Raw genomic sequence first — 17,639 nt, 5'->3', positions numbered from 1 at the left:
TTAACACCCTGACCCAATCCGTAACATGAAAGGACTGGTGGAGCAGGGGTCATTTAACACCCTGACCCCATCCGTAACCTGAAAGGACTGGTGCAGCAGGGGTCATTTAACACCCTGACCCCATCCGTAACCTGAAAGGACTGGTGGAGCAGGGGTCATTTAACACCCTGACCCCATCCGTAACCTGAAAGGACTGGTGGAGCAGGGGTCATTTAACACCCTGACCCCATCCGTAACCTGAAAGGACTGGTGCAGCAGTCCCCCCCCCCCCCATGACTCCAGTCTACAAACATAAGGTCACACAGAGTACCAAGCGCCAATCTTGATATCCTTTTCTTACACTTCGTCTGTGTGTAGTGCTGTCTTTCACACACTATCATATTGAACACACACACCTATAGGTCTCCATTACACCCCAGTCTGTAGGGAGTGGACTTGTGCTGTATCTTAAACCACACACAGCCCAAGTCAGTTCACACACACCAGTTAGACACCAAGGTCATTCAGTTCAATGAGGAGTATCGCCATCTATAAATAGAGACACAATATACAGGGGAAGGGGGGGGGGGGGCAGTGGCCGTATGAAATAAACTAACAGTGATTGGCCTGCTCTTCCACTCTGATTTCACTCTTTCCTCTCCTGATTGGAAGACAAACAATGCACCTTTCAGCCTGGGAAAGAGAGAGAGAATAATCTCTCCCTCAAAACATATGTTTACAACGCCAAAGCAAGTGAAATAGATAAACAAAAGTTAAATAACCCCCCTCCACCTCTGTCTACTTCATGTAGACCACTACTAAATACAGTAGGCCTACATCATGTAGACTACTACTAAATACAGTAGGCCTACATCATGTAGACCACTACTAAATACAGTATGCCTACATCATGTAGACTACTACTAAATACAGTAGGCCTACATCATGTAGACCACTACTAAATACAGTATGCCTACTTCATCATGTAGACTACTACTAAATACAGTAGGCCTACATCATGTAGACTACTACTAAATACAGTAGGCCTACATCATCATGTAGACTACTACTAAATACAGTAGGCCTACATCATCATGTAGACTACTAATAAATACAGTAGGCCTACATCATGTAGACTACTACTAAATACAGTAGGCCTACATCATGTAGACTACTACTAAATACAGTAGGCCTACATCATGTAGACTACTACTAAATACAGTAGGCCTACATCATGTAGACCACTACTAAATACAGTATGCCTACTTCATCATGTAGACTACTACTAAATACAGTAGGCCTACTTCATGTAGACTACTACTAAATGCAGTAGGCCTACATCATCATGTAGACTACTACTAAATACAGTAGGCCTACATCATGTAGACCACTACTAAATACAGTAGGCCTACATCATCATGTAGACTACTACTAAATACAGTAGGCCTACATCATCATGTAGACTACTACTAAATACAGTAGGCCTACATCATCATGTAGACTACTACTAAATGCAGTAGGCCTACATCATCATGTAGACCACTACTAAATACAGTAGGCCTACATCATGTAGACCACTACTAAATACAGTAGGCCTACATCATGTAGACCACTACTAAATACAGTAGGCCTACATCATGTAGACCACTACTAAATACAGTAGGCCTACATCATCATCATGTAGACCACTACTAAATACAGTAGGCCTACATCATGTAGACGACTACTAAATACAGTAGGCCTACATCATCATGTAGATGACTACTAAATACAGTAGGCCTACATCATCATGTAGACCACTACTAAATACAGTAGGCCTACATCATGTAGACTACTACTAAATACAGTAGGTCTATATCATCATGTAGACCACTACTAAATACAGTAGGCCTACTTCATGTAGACCACTACTAAATACAGTAGGCCTACTTCATGTAGACCACTACTAAATACAGTAGGCCTACTTCATGTAGACCACTACTAAATACAGTAGGCCTACTTCATGTAGACCACTACTAAATACAGTATGCCTACTTCATCATGTAGACTACTACTAAATACAGTAGGTCTACATCATTATGTAGGCGACTACTTGTGTGGTGTTTACTCTGAAACAATAACCCTGCCTCCCGGGTTGACTTCCCATTGTGTAACAAGTTGACATCCTGCTTGCTTAAGAGCTGAAAAGTGAGTGAGCGTGGAATGTGGCGCGCGGGCACGCGTCTGGTGTGACAGAGAGAGAGAGAGAGAGAGAGAGAGAGAGAGAGAGACAGAGAGAGACAGAGAGAGACAGAGAGAGACAGAGAGAGACAGAGAGAGAGAGAGAGAGAGAGAGAGAGAGAGAGAGAGAGAGAGAGAGAGAGAGAGAGAGAGAGAGAGAGAGAGAGAGAGACAGAGAGACAGAGAGAGACAGAGAGAGACAGAGAGAGACAGAGAGAGACAGAGAGAGAGAGAGACAGAGAGAGAGAGAGAGACAGAGAGAGAGAGAGAGAGAGAGAGAGAGAGAGAGAGAGAGAGAGAGAGAGAGAGAGAGAGAGAGAGAGAGAGAGAGAGAGAGAGAGAGAGAGAGAGAGAGAGAGAGAGAGAGAGAGAGAAAGAGAGAGTGATCTAACAGAGAGACCGAGTTAGTCTGTGTGCTTCCACCGACAGGCGGTGCTCCGTGTGTGTAGGTAGTTACGGAGATCCTAGAGGAGCACTGCAAGTCTGATACACACCTCTGTCACCGGCCCGTCTGTCAGAGCTGGCTTTAAAGTCCCCGAGTCCTGGGCCTGTCTTCATGAAGCACCCATTGGGAGAAAACCTACTGAAACAGGGAGTTGATACCTGAAATTGTCCAAATTAAGAACACAGATTTCTGTTTTCCCGTTGCGAACCGTTTCGCTACGTTGTGCACTAATGAACACGACCCAGAGGGTCAAGCAGACAAGAAACGCTCTCAGAAAACAGAAATGACAACAACAACAAAAAATATTTTAAAAAACCCCACTAGGACCCTTAAATATGGCACAGAGTTCTGTTGGATCAGTCTCTAAAAGCTCATAGGCTACCGCCACCACACAACCAACTAGCTAGCTACTACACATTGGTCAAGAGCTATAATGTAGTGATACGAAACCATGACGACAGCGTTCCCTGTACCTGCACAACTAAGCTCTCGGCGCTTCCCCGTCGAGCCAATCAGAAGGTAGAGTCCCAAAGGGCACCCTATTCCCTACAGCCCCTGGTCTACAGTAATACACTATAAAGCAGGGGTGGTCCACCTCATTTTGACCCCCCCCCCCCCCCCCAGAAGTCATTAACTTCTTCTATGAAGTCCCGAGGACCACACTGAAAATGTTTTACAGTTCCTTGCTGTCAAAAAAAAAAGTCCACTACCCAATTTCCGATGCTTTCCGACTGTCTAGTGATCATTAGTGAAACTATATGACTGTAGGTCCATTGTCATTCATACACAGTTTCCAATTTGGGTTTTAGTCATTTTGAAGTATATTGATTTCGTTGCATCCGGGGTTCACAATTCTTTCAACAACTGTTCATCCATAGTATTAAATCAAGTGGAATTTCTCACGATCAATCGATAGATCGATATATCAGTAAAACAGGTTTTAGATAGCAGCAGTATACTGTAGGTAGGGGTAAAGGATAGATAATAGACAGTAGCAGCAGTATACTGTAGGTAGGGGTAAAGGATAGATAATAGACAGTAGCAGCAGTATACTGTAGGTAGGGGTAAAGGATAGATAGACAGTAACAGCAGTATACTGTAGGTAGGGGTAAAGGATAGATAATAGACAGTAACAGCAGTATACTGTAGGTAGGGGTAAAGGATAGATAGACAGTAACAGCAGTATACTGTAGGTAGGGGTAAAGGATAGATAATAGACAGTAGCAGCAGTATACTGTAGGTAGGGGTAAAGGATAGATAGACAGTAACAGCAGTATACTGTAGGTAGGGGTAAAGGATAGATAATAGACAGTAACAGCAGTATACTGTAGGTAGGGGTAAAGGATAGATAATAGACAGTAGCAGCAGTATACTGTAGGTAGGGGTAAAGGATAGATAATAGACAGTAGCAGCAGTATACTGTAGGTAGGGGTAAAGGATAGATAATAGACAGTAACAGCAGTATACTGTAGGTAGGGGTAAAGGATAGATAATAGACAGTGGCAGCAGTATACTGTAGGTAGGATAGATAATAGACAGTAGCAGCAGTATACTGTAGGTAGGGGTAAAGGATAGATAATAGACAGTAACAGCAGTATACTGTAGGTAGGGGTAAAGGATAGATAATAGACAGTAACAGCAGTATACTGTAGGTAGGGGTAAAGGATAGATAATAGACAGTAACAGCAGTATACTGTAGGTAGGGGTAAAGGATAGATAATAGACAGTAGCAGCAGTATACTGTAGGTAGGGGTAAAGGATAGATAGACAGTAACAGCAGTATACTGTAGGTAGGGGTAAAGGATAGATAATAGACAGTAACAGCAGTATACTGTAGGTAGGGGTAAAGGATAGATAATAGACAGTAACAGCAGTATACTGTAGGTAGGGGTAAAGGATAGATAATAGACAGTAACAGCAGTATACTGTAGGTAGGGGTAAAGGATAGATAATAGACAGTAACAGCAGTATACTGTAGGTAGGGGTAAAGGATAGATAGGATAGTAGGTAATAGACAGTAACAGCAGTATACTGTAGGTAGGGGTAAAGGATAGATAATAGACAGTAACAGCAGTATACTGTAGGTAGGGGTAAAGGATAGATAATAGACAGTAACAGCAGTATACTGTAGGTAGGAGTAAAGGATAGATAATAGACAGTAACAGCAGTATACTGTAGGTAGGGGTAAAGGATAGATAGACAGTAACAGCAGTATACTGTAGGTAGGGGTAAAGGATAGATAATAGACAGTAACAACAGTATACTGTAGGTAGGGGTAAAGGATAGATAATAGACAGTAACAACAGTATACTGTAGGTAGGGTAAAGGATAGATAATAGACAGTAACAACAGTATACTGTAGGTAGGGGTAAAGGATAGGTAATAGACAGTAACAACAGTATACTGTAGGTAGGGGTAAAGGATAGATAGACAGTAACAGCAGTATACTGTAGGTAGGGGTAAAGGATAGATAATAGACAGTAACAGCAGTATACTGTAGGTAGGGGTAAAGGATAGATAGACAGTAACAGCAGTATACTGTAGGTAGGGGTAAAGGATAGATAGACAGTAACAGCAGTATACTGTAGGTAGGGGTAAAGGATAGGTAGGGGTAAAGTGACCAGACAACAGGATAGATAATAAACAGTAGCAACGTGGTTTGAAAGGGTCGATGACGATAGTCCAGGCAGCGATTTGATTAAATATTTATCCGCAATTATTTAGGACGTTCAAGAGAAATGTTTAAGAGGCTAAACTCAAATAAACAAATTATTTGAACAATGGGAAGATAAAATGTGGTTTCATAGAAAATCCATTTTCAGCCACAGCCAGGATTCGATCTTGTGCCCACGCTGCTGTCCGGTCCCAAATCCCCTGTCCTCATCTGCTGAGCTACAGTTCAGGAGCCTATTAAACCCAACAACAACACAAAAAATATAAGGTAATTGATATACAGCAGGGTAGCCTAGTGGTTCGAGTGGTGGACTAGTAACCGGAAGGTTGCAAGTTCAAATCCCCGAGCTGACAAGGTACAAATCTGTCGTTCTGCCCCTGAACAGGCAGTTAACCCACTGTTCCCAGGCCGTCATTGAAAATACGAATTTGTTCTTAACTGGCTTGGCTGGTTAAATAAAGGTCAAATAAATAAATAAAACATAAATACAAATACAAGGTGTCCAGTAGAGGTCAGTGTTTCAAAGCCACTTTGCGTTGAAGAAAGCCACTGAAGAAAGCCACTTTGCGTTGAAGAAAGCCACTTTGCGTTGAAGAAAGCCACTTTGCGTTGAAGAAAGCCACTTTGCGTTGAAGAAAGCCACTTTGCGTTGAAGAAAGCCACTTTGCGTTGAAGAAAGCCACTTTGCGTTGAAGAAAGCCACTTTGCGTTGAAGAAAGCCACTTGAAGAAAGCCACTTTGCGTTTGAAGAAAGCCACTTTGCGTTGAAGAAAGCGTTGAAGAAAGCCACTTTGCGTTGAAGAAAGCCACTTGAAGAAAGCCACTTTGAAGAAAGCCACTTGAAGAAAGCCACTTTGCGTTGAAGAAAGCCACTTTGCGTTGAAGAAAGCCACTTTGCGTTGAAGAAAGCCACTTTGCGTTGAAGAAAGCCACTTTGCGTTGAAGAAAGCACCACGGCAAAAGATATCGGATTTTGCAACAAACAGTTCGGGGAAAATAATAATAATAATAAAGGACTTGACCAAAAGAAGAGTCGGACGTCATTGATCGCGTGGTTCTTACTTTGAAACGAGAAACCTAGTTTTTTTTTTTTATGTTATTATATATTTCCAAAAAGATGGTGGCTTCATTGTATGATTTAGGATAGTAAGTACAAACAGAACAAGTTCAGAACACAATGTAGCCAGTGTTTCAAAGAAAACCATTTTACAAATGAATGTAATTATAATTATTTGTTTTGTATTATCTATATGGGAATGCGACACTGTGCCTCCACAAGGTGAGACTTAGCTGCTGCCCTACAGACAGAGACACCTGTCAGGTGAGAAACGGGACACTGTGCCTCCACAAGGTGAGACTTAGCTGCTGCTCTACAGACAGAGACACCTGTCAGGTGAGAAACGGGACACTGTGCCTCCACAAGGTGAGACTTAGCTGCTGCTCTACAGACAGAGACACCTGTCAGGTGAGAAACGGACACTGTGCCTCCACAAGGTGAGACTTAGCTGCTGCTCTACAGACAGAGACACCTGTCAGGTGAGAAACGGGACACTGTGCCTCCACAAGGTGAGACTTAGCTGCTGCTCTACAGACAGAGACACCTGTCAGGTGAGAAACGGGACACTGTGCCTCCACAAGGTGAGACTTAGCTGCTGCTCTACAGACAGAGACACCTGTCAGGTGAGAAACGGGACACTGTGCCTCCACAAGGTGAGACTTAGCTGCTGCTCTACAGACAGAGACACCTGTCAGGTGAGAAACGTGACACTGTGCCTCCACAAGGTGAGACTTAGCTGCTGCCCTACAGACAGAGACACCTGTCAGGTGAGACTTAGCTGCTGCCCTACAGACAGAGACACCTGTCAGGTGAGACTTAGCTGCTGCTCTACAGACAGAGACACCTGTCAGGTGAGACTTAGCTGCTGCCCTACAGACAGAGACACCTGTCAGGTGAGACTTAGCTGCTGCCCTACAGACAGAGACACCTGTCAGGTGAGACTTAGCTGCTGCCCTACAGACAGAGACACCTGTCAGGTGAGACTTAGCTGCTGCCCTACAGACAGAGACACCTGTCAGGTGAGACTTAGCTGCTGCCCTACAGACAGAGACACCTGTCAGGTGAGACTTAGCTGCTGCCCTACAGACAGAGACACCTGTCAGGTGAGACTTAGCTGCTGCTCTACAGACAGAGACACCTGTCAGGTGAGACTTAGCTGCTGCCCTACAGACAGAGACACCTGTCAGGTGAGACTTAGCTGCTGCCCTACAGACAGAGACACCTGTCAGGTGAGACTTAGCTGCTGCCCTACAGACAGAGACACCTGTCAGGTGAGACTTAGCTGCTGCCCTACAGACAGAGACACCTGTCAGGTGAGACTTAGCTGCTGCCCTACAGACAGAGACACCTGTCAGGTGAGACTTAGCTGCTGCCCTACAGACAGAGACACCTGTCAGGTGAGACTTAGCTGCTGCCCTACAGACAGAGACACCTGTCAGGTGAGACTTAGCTGACACTGCTCTACAGACAGAGACACCTGTCAGGTGAGACTTAGCTGCTGCCCTACAGACAGAGACACCTGTCAGGTGAGACACCTGTCAGACAGAGACACCTGAGAGACTTAGCTGCTGCTCTACAGACAGAGACACCTGTCAGGTGAGACTTAGCTGCTGCTCTACAGACAGAGACACCTGTCAGGTGAGACTTAGCTGCTGCTCTACAGACAGAGACACCTGTCAGGTGAGACTTAGCTGCTGCCCTACAGACAGAGACACCTGTCAGGTGAGACTTAGCTGCTGCTCTACAGACAGAGACACCTGTCAGGTGAGACTTAGCTGCTGCTCTACAGACAGAGACACCTGTCAGGTGAGACTTAGCTGCTGCTCTACAGACAGACACCTGTCAGACACCTGTCAGTCAGGTGAGACTTAGCTGCTGCCCTACAGACAGAGACACCTGTCAGGTGAGACTTAGCTGCTGCCCTACAGACAGAGACACCTGTCAGGTGAGACTTAGCTGCTGCTCTACAGACAGAGACACCTGTCAGGTGAGACTTAGCTGCTGCCCTACAGACAGAGACACCTGTCAGGTGAGACTTAGCTGCTGCCCTACAGACAGAGACACCTGTCAGGTGAGACTTAGCTGCTGCCCTACAGACAGAGACACCTGTCAGGTGAGACTTAGCTGCTGCCCTACAGACAGAGACACCTGTCAGGTGAGACTTAGCTGCTGCCCTACAGACAGAGACACCTGTCAGGTGAGACTTAGCTGCTGCCCTACAGACAGAGACACCTGTCAGGTGAGACTTAGCTGCTGCCCTACAGACAGAGACACCTGTCAGGTGAGACTTAGCTGCTGCCCTACAGACAGAGACACCTGTCAGGTGAGACTTAGCTGCTGCCCTACAGACAGAGACACCTGTCAGGTGAGACTTAGCTGCTGCTCTACAGACAGAGACACCTGTCAGGTGAGACTTAGCTGCTGCTCTACAGACAGAGACACCTGTCAGGTGAGACTTAGCTGCTGCCCTACAGACAGAGACACCTGTCAGGTGAGACTTAGCTGCTGCTCTACAGACAGAGACACCTGTCAGGTGAGACTTAGCTGCTGCTCTACAGACAGAGACACCTGTCAGGTGAGACTTAGCTGCTGCCCTACAGACAGAGACACCTGTCAGGTGAGACTTAGCTGCTGCTCTACAGACAGAGACACCTGTCAGGTGAGACTTAGCTGCTGCTCTACAGACAGAGACACCTGTCAGGTGAGACTTAGCTGCTGCCCTACAGACAGAGACACCTGTCAGGTGAGACTTAGCTGCTGCCCTACAGACAGAGACACCTGTCAGGTGAGACTTAGCTGCTGCTCTACAGACAGAGACACCTGTCAGGTGGTCACCAACCTTTGAGTTGAGATCAGAGTCAAAATGCACCCTGAGATCTACCGTTCAGATTATTATTATTATTTTACATGACTTAAAAAGCGTAAGTTTATACAAAATAATATAAATAATAATAATATATGCCATTTAGCAGACGCTTTTATCCAAAGCGACTTACAGTCATGTGTGCATAAAATCTATGAAGCCCATTACAAACAGTACTGTAGTAATGAGGTTTTTGCAGTAGGCTATAGGCCCAAAACATTATCACTGCAAAAATGATATAGAGATCAGTTGTTGTGCTTACATTTGAATAATTAGCTTATTTTTTCCCCCTGGGCCGATGGAGACTGCATCTGATGGTCAGACTCAGAGGAAGAAGAGGGCAGCAGACTGAGTAACCAATCAACATCCCCTCGTTCTTCCTTTCCCTCCAATGACGGTGACCAAAAAGGGACACAGTCAAAACTGGAGTCGCACCACATTACTTCTGCCTCATGCTGTTACTCCTATTGGACCAGAGATAGTTCAAATATTCCTCCATATTAAATACAACTCAAACTAATACTAAAGGAAGTGTATCAATACACTTGCTACTCATTTCATTACAGCTGCAGTGTTGTTGTCTGGTGAGTAGAAGTAGGGATAACTTAAAACATTTTTTTTTAAGTGTTGACAGTACTGAGTAAAAAAACAAACATGAACTCGCTCATAAAAATAGCAGCGCTTTACTGTAGTCTTTTGACAGTCTCTCTCTATAGTCATGTTTTAAACATTTAGAAACCTCACCATATCAACTATACTGTAGTCGTTGACAGTCTCTCTCTATAGTCATGTTTTAAACATTTAGAAACCTCACCATATCAACTATACTGTAAAACAGTCTCTCTCTATAGTCATGTTTTAAACATTTAGTAACCTCACCATATCAGCTTTTTTTCTGTAGTCGTTGTTTTAAACATTTAGTAACTCACCATATCAGCTTTACTGTAGTCGTTGTTTTAAACATTTAGTAACCTCACCATATCAGCTTTACTGTAGTCGTTGTTTTAAACATTTAGTAACCTCACCATATCAGCTTTACTGTAGTCGTAGTTTTAAACATTTAGTAACCTCACCATATCAACTGTAGTCGTTGTTTTAAACATTTAGTAACCTCACCATATCAGCTTTACTGTAGTCGTTGTTTTAAACATTTAGTAACCTCACCATATCAGCTTTACTGTAGTCGTTGTTTTAAACATTTAGTAACCTCACCATATCAGCTTTACTGTAGTCGTTGTTTTAAACATTTAGTAACCTCACCATATCAGCTTTACTGTAGTCGTTGTTTTAAACATTTAGTAACCTCACCATATCAGCTTTACTGTAGTCGTTGTTTTAAACATTTAGTAACCTCACCATATCAGCTTTACTGTAGTCGTTGTTTTAAACATTTAGTAACCTCACCATATCAGCTTTACTGTAGTCGTTGTTTTAAACATTTAGTAACCTCACCATATCAGCTTTACTGTAGTCGTTGTTTTAAACATTTAGTAACCTCACCATATCAGCTTTACTGTAGTCGTTGTTTTAAACATTTAGTAACCTCACCATATCAGCTTTACTGTAGTCGTTGTTTTAAACATTTAGTAACCTCACCATATCAGCTTTACTGTAGTCGTTGTTTTAAACATTTAGTAACCTCACCATATCAGCTTTACTGTAGTCGTTGTTTTAAACATTTAGTAACCTCACCATATCAGCTTTACTGTAGTCGTTGTTTTAAACATTTAGTAACCTCACCATATCAGCTTTACTGTAGTCGTTGTTTTAAACATTTAGTAACCTCACCATATCAGCTTTACTGTAGTCGTTGTTTTAAACATTTAGTAACCTCACCATATCAGCTTTACTGTAGTCGTTGTTTTAAACATTTAGTAACCTCACCATATCAGCTTTACTGTAGTCGTTGTTTTAAACATTTAGTAACCTCACCATATCAGCTTTACTGTAGTCGTTGTTTTAAACATTTAGTAACCTCACCATATCAGCTTTACTGTAGTCGTTGTTTTAAACATTTAGTAACCTCACCATATCAGCTTTACTGTAGTTGTTTTAAACATTTAGTAACGTTGTTTTAAACATTTAGTAACCTCACCATATCAGCTTTACTGTAGTCGTTGTTTTAAACATTTAGTAACCTCACCATATCAGCTTTACTGTAGTCGTTGTTTTAAACATTTAGTAACCTCACCATATCAGCTTTACTGTAGTCGTTGTTTTAAACATTTAGTAACCTCACCATATCAGCTTTACTGTAGTCGTTGTTTTAAACATTTAGTAACCTCACCATATCAGCTTTACTGTAGTCGTTGTTTTAAACATTTAGTAACCTCACCATATCAGCTTTACTGTAGTCGTTGTTTTAAACATTTAGTAACCTCACCATATCAACTATACTGTAGTCGTTGACAGTCTCTCTCTATAGTCATGGTTTTAAACATTTAGTAACCTCACCATATCAACTATACTGTAGTCGTTGACAGTCTCTCTCTATAGTCATGTTTTAAACATTTAGTAACCTCACCATATCAACTATACTGTAGTCGTTGACAGTCTCTCTCTATAGTCATGGTTTTAAACATTTAGAAACCTCACCATATCAACTATACTGTAGTCGTTGTTTTAAACATTTAGTAACCTCACCATATCAGCTTTACTGTAGTCGTTGTTTTAAACATTTAGTAACCTCACCATATCAACTATACTGTAGTCGTTGTTTTAAACATTTAGAAACCTCACCATATCAACTATACTGTAGTCGTTGACAGTCTCTCTCTATAGTCATGTTTTAAACATTTAGTAACCTCACCATATCAACTATACTGTAGTCGTTGTTTTAAACATTTAGTAACCTCACCATATCAGCTTTACTGTAGTCGTTGTTTTAAACATTTAGAAACCTCACCATATCAACTATACTGTAGTCGTTGACAGTCTCTCTCTATAGTCATGTTTTAAACATTTAGTAACCTCACCATATCAACTATACTGTAGTCGTTGACAGTCTCTCTCTCTAGTCGTTGTTTTAAACATTTAGTAACCTCACCATATCAACTATACTGTAGTCGTTGACAGTCTCTCTCTATAGTCATGTTTTAAACATTTAGTAACCTCACCATATCAACTATACTGTAGTCGTTGTTTTAAACATTTAGTAACCTCACCATATCAACTATACTGTAGTCGTTGTTTTAAACATTTAGTAACCTCACTGTATCAACTATACTGTATCAGCTTTACTGTAGTCATGGTTTTAAACATTTAGTAACCTCACCATATCAACTATACTGTAGTCGTTGACAGTCTCTCTCTCTAGTCATGGTTTTAAACATTTAGAAACCTCACCATATCAACTATACTGTAGTCGTTGACAGTCTCTCTCTATAGTCATGTTTTAAACATTTAGTAACCTCACCATATCAACTATACTGTAGTCGTTGACAGTCTCTCTCTCTAGTCGTTGTTTTAAACATTTAGTAACCTCACCATATCAACTATACTGTAGTCGTTGACAGTCTCTCTCTATAGTCATGTTTTAAACATTTAGTAACCTCACCATATCAACTATACTGTAGTCGTTGTTTTAAACATTTAGTAACCTCACCATATCAACTATACTGTAGTCGTTGTTTTAAACATTTAGTAACCTCACTGTATCAACTATACTGTAGTCGTTGACAGTCTCTCTCTCTCTATAGTCATGGTTTTAAACATTTAGTAACCTCACCATATCAACTATACTGTAGTCGTTGACAGTCTCTCTCTCTAGTCGTGGTTTTAAACATTTAGAAACCTCACCATATCAACTATACTGTAGTCGTTGACAGTCTCTATAGTCATGGTTTTAAACATTTAGTAATCTCACCATATCAACTATACTGTATTTGTTGACAGTCTCTCTCTCTAGTCGTGGTTTTAAACATTTAGAAACCTCACCATATCAACTATACTGTATTTGTTGACAGATTCTCTCTCTAATCGTGGTTTTAAACATTTAGAAACCTCACTGTATCAACTATACTGTATTCGTTGACAGTCTCTCTCTATAGTCATGGAGAGAGCTACTATACTGTAGCTGCCTTTTACACCTGCTACATTACTGCAGCCACGGTAATCTGAGCCATCCGATTGGCCAGTGGTAAGCCTTGATTTGCTCCCCCTGGGCCTGCGGTTGAAAATGGGAATACGTCACCTACCCGGTGAGCAGGACAGCTGAACGTACCCAAACCAACAGACCGAGATAAATACTTTTTTTTTTAAATAGGAACGCAAGACTTAATGTTATTGTTGTGTTGTTGTTTTTGACAGAAATGTTCAGCGATCGACTAGGAATGCCTTGCAGATCACTGTTCTAGTCTAAGTAATGTCTAGAGAGGTTGATGTTTTGGAAGCCACAGTGGGATCCACTGACTGAGATCAAACAAAGCTTTGTACGTCATTTATCACGTGGTAACAGCTTGTAAACTTGGGGTTTGAATTAAACGTTTAACTCACTTTTACATATTAACAAAATAACTTTGGATTCTTAATTTGATAGTTAGCCAATAACTACTAGAGCGTTTTTTTATTTACAATCACTGTTTGAGAAATACAAAAATGATCTAAAATAGATACTAGTGTGCTACGATTTCAGGAGAGAGTCCTCTGGCGTGTTACGTTCCCCAGCAAGAAAGACAAAACTGTTGCTCAAACAACTGGGAACTAACAACGAGTCACTGACAACAACCAAAACTAAACATGGGGGGGGGGGTTTGAAAGACACTCGTCCACTGAAAGTTGCCTAGCAACAACAACTGAGACCTAAAAGACCCCTGCCACGAGGAGCCCACTAAATTTTGCCAACTTAAGAGGCAAAACAAAAGAAAAACCCACACCAAATGTAAAAGACAGGAAGTAAAACCAAAAAGGTGGTGCAAAACAAAAAAAAAACAGATAAAGGATTTGTTTGTCAAGAAATAAAAACCTTCACAGACAACTGGAGCACTGGGCCACTAGTGTGGGAGCTCCAGTATCAAATCAATGGTTGCCACTAGTTACCAGTGTCAGCCATCATTATGACTTTGTGGCTGTGGTAATTAGCGACAACCTGTACGGTATCAATCGTTCCATCACCATGCCAGGGCTGCCAACTTTTGAAGAAAGTTTGGAGTGAGATTTGCTTTGTGAATTGCATTGCCCCATGGCACAACCCTCAGATGGTGGGTTCCCCTTATAACAGTTTACTGTGTTAAAGCTCATTTCCTGCCATTCTACATATTTTGGCATGGCTTAGTTCTATGACCAGGGTGTAATTGTTTTTAAAAAATTCATTTAAAAATTAAAAATAAAAACACAGGTCAAGTGTATTCGGGGTGGTTTGAACATTAAATGAAAACTCCAAATTCGACGCCTTTGTTACTGTGAGATGTTTTGGGAATTATGTTTAATTTTAAGTATGCTAATATGTTTTATATACATTTTTGAGATGGTTTGACACATTCAGACAGTAATGAAACGAGATGGGGAAATGGGGAGGCCGGGGAAAAAGACGGGGGGGATTCCTGGGGGGAAAAAAACAATGGGATGGTTGGAAGCAGTCTTTTCCTTGTCACAGCCTAAATGCCAATCACCAAACAAGGGGACTAATGCAAGTGGGAACTAAATCAACTTTCGTACATGCTGTCAAAAGGCTGCATTCTGCAGGAGTAACAGCGAAGTTTGTTTTACAACATTGTACATAAAATAGCGCTACCTTGCGTTTTATTTTACAGTTGTTTAAACTCCGCGGAGAACGTTCTCTTGAGGGGCGTTTCTTTAAAACGCCATCCAATCCCCTTGATCCTTTACATAACTAGACCAATCATATGCTTCAATGTGCCAGAGTTCAAAGTGCCGGACAGAGGTTCCTCTCGTGCAACCTGGCAACCTGGTCTCATAGACTAGATGTAACATAGTACATGTAAACCTAAAACCTCAAATGAGTATGATACAATATGTTAATGTTTAGTATGGTTACAGAAAGTTACTTTAGACGAAAATTAAAGCAGGTTGGCTGTAGTGGATGGGCGTTTAACGCAAATGTCTAACAACCCAAAGGTTGCATGTTCGGCTCTAATCCCCAGACAACTATAGCATTTGCACTATTTAGCAACTACTAAGCATGTTTTTAGCTACTTTACAACTACTTAGCGTGTTAGTTAACCCTTCACCTAATATTAACCCTTTTAGCTAACCATTCCCCTAACCTTAAGCCTTTAACCTAAGTCCCAACCTTAAGCCTAACCTTAACACCTAGCCAAGAGATAATGTTAGCATTAGCCACCTAGCTAACATTAGCAAAAACAAATTGGAATTCATAACATATCTTATGTTTTGCAAATTCGTAACATTTGTATATTTTACGAACCCATGACATGTTACAAACTGAAATTCATAACATATCATATCAAATGATTGCTGGACATCCACTAATTAATACATATCATCTGAACTTAATTAACAAATGACTTAAATGTAATGTAATGTAAATGTAACAACCGAAATATTCACATTTTACGTACACAATAATACCAAATTATCTGAGACCAGGGTGGCTCGTGATGTTTAAATGCAAGCGCAGATGCTCTGATTTCAAAACGATGTGGAGGACAGCTGAAAAGATCAAACGCACTGACTGTACAATTGACTCATTCGAAAAATAAAATAAAAAAAGCGATACTTTTCAATGCGTTTAAGATTTAAGAGGTGTGGCGTGAGAAGAGGATCAAATGCATGAGAGCTCGGCAGCTCTGTTCCGCACGTCATCACACTACGCAACCTCGACTGCGTAGATTGTAAATAGGTCATTAAAACCCACTTTCTAAAAAATAAATGACATGTAGGCTACCCACTCCCTTTCTACCTGGGTGGAGAGAGAGAAACGCAGCAGGAACGTTCCCTTAAAGGGGGTGGTGGAACAGTCCTGGGGGGTGGAACAGTCCTGGGGGTGGAACAGTCCTGGGGGTGGGTGGAACAGTCCTGGGGGTGGGGGGTGGAACAGTCCTGGGGGGTGGGTGGAACAGTCCTGGGGGTGGAACAGGGGGGGTGGAACAGTCCTGGGGGTGGGGGGGGTGGAACAGTCCTGGGGGTGGGGGGGGGTGGAACAGTCCTGGGGGGTGGGGGGGTGGAACAGTCCTGGGGGTGGGACAGTCCTGGGGGGGGGGGTGGGAACAGTCCTGGGGGGGCAGTCCTGGGGGGACAGTTCTGGGGGTGGAACAGTCCTGGGGGTGGGGCGGTGGAACAGTCCTGGGGGGGTCCGACATCATTACTAGACTGACTTGGTGAGATTCCACTGGAACTCTGCACCACTTCGTGGCCCATTCAGTTTCACACCCCTATTGAGAAATACCACTGGTGTAACGTTGCAACTTTTCCACATTGTAGCGAAGCAAGCTTTGCACGACGCAGAAAGAAAGCTGACTCACTAAAGTCACTGACATGGGGAGCATTACGTAAACAAAGTTGTTTACCTTTTTATTTATATTTACGCTAAGGCTGATTCGTGGATATGAACAATCCGATCACTGCTCTGGATTTAAAAGCCCGCTCTAAACACTAAAGTTAAATAGCCACGGAGAAAGAGGGTCTCTGAAAACATTCACAATGTCCACTGTAGTAACTAGCTAATGGCTGGCTAGCGCTATTGGGATCCGTGAACTTCAGTCACTGACAACAAGCACACTCAGAAAGACAAAAGTATTCCCCGGTGCACGAAATACATGCATGCAAAAGCACTGCCAAGCACGGAAACGAGTAGTGAAAATGGATCAAGTGCGGCAAGGTAAAGAAATATAAACATGTCTGTTTAGTGATCTAGCTTCCCCGGTGGTAGCCGACGCTAGCAGTCAGCGCTGCCTTGCTCAAGCAAGCTAACGTACCGACACTGTTTCAGATATTAAATCTCTCGCAAAAAAAAAAACATTAGGACACGGAATTGCACACCAAAAAAAACAGCGAATCAACCAAAACAACAAAAGCCCACATGCGTACTTACGATGTGAAACTTTCCGTCGCTCGTGCTCTTGTTAAATCCTGTATGTTTAATCAACCCGGTCTGACCTTCGGTTGGGAGGAACAGCGATAGCGCGAGCTAAATGTGCTGCGGCCATGTTCCTCTCTGACTGCTCTGTGCTGGCTGAAACCCCGATGCTGACTGGCTGCTTGTTTATCTCGCTAGAAAGCCTCCCCCACACATCATATCACGGCACCACAGAGAGGAGCCAGTCGGTTAGCGGGGGGGTGGGGGGGTGGTCTCTCTCCGGTGTGGAAGACAGCGAACAAACAGCAACAACCAATCCAAGTGATGATATAGCACGGAGAGACAGCGGAGAGAAACACCCGTGATTTAGCTGGTTAATCAAAGAGGATAGAATACGAAATGCAT

General features: G+C 42.4%; 1 protein-coding gene across 5 annotated transcripts in view; it reads right to left on the bottom strand.

Annotated features, from left to right (window-relative positions):
- LOC124039454 (nuclear receptor coactivator 2-like) overlaps window positions 1-17,392 on the bottom strand; it is a 178,395-nt gene extending 161,003 nt beyond the window's left edge. For 4 of the 5 annotated variants that reach the window (XR_006839574.1, XM_046355440.1, XM_046355443.1 and 1 more), the window contains exon 1: window positions 17,250-17,392. The gene's annotated coding sequence lies outside the window, so the exon portion shown is untranslated. Of the gene's footprint in view, window positions 1-2,693; window positions 2,783-17,249 lie in introns of all 5 variants that reach the window. The other variant, XM_046355441.1, reaches the window with a different exon arrangement.
- Between the last annotated feature and the right edge of the window lie 247 nt (window positions 17,393-17,639).

Source organism: Oncorhynchus gorbuscha, linkage group LG07 (assembly GCF_021184085.1).
Source record: "Oncorhynchus gorbuscha isolate QuinsamMale2020 ecotype Even-year linkage group LG07, OgorEven_v1.0, whole genome shotgun sequence".
In the NCBI taxonomy this organism is placed as follows: domain Eukaryota; kingdom Metazoa; phylum Chordata; class Actinopteri; order Salmoniformes; family Salmonidae; genus Oncorhynchus; species Oncorhynchus gorbuscha.
Note: the sequence above shows the minus strand (reverse complement) of the source record. Positions and strands in the feature narration are given on the sequence as shown.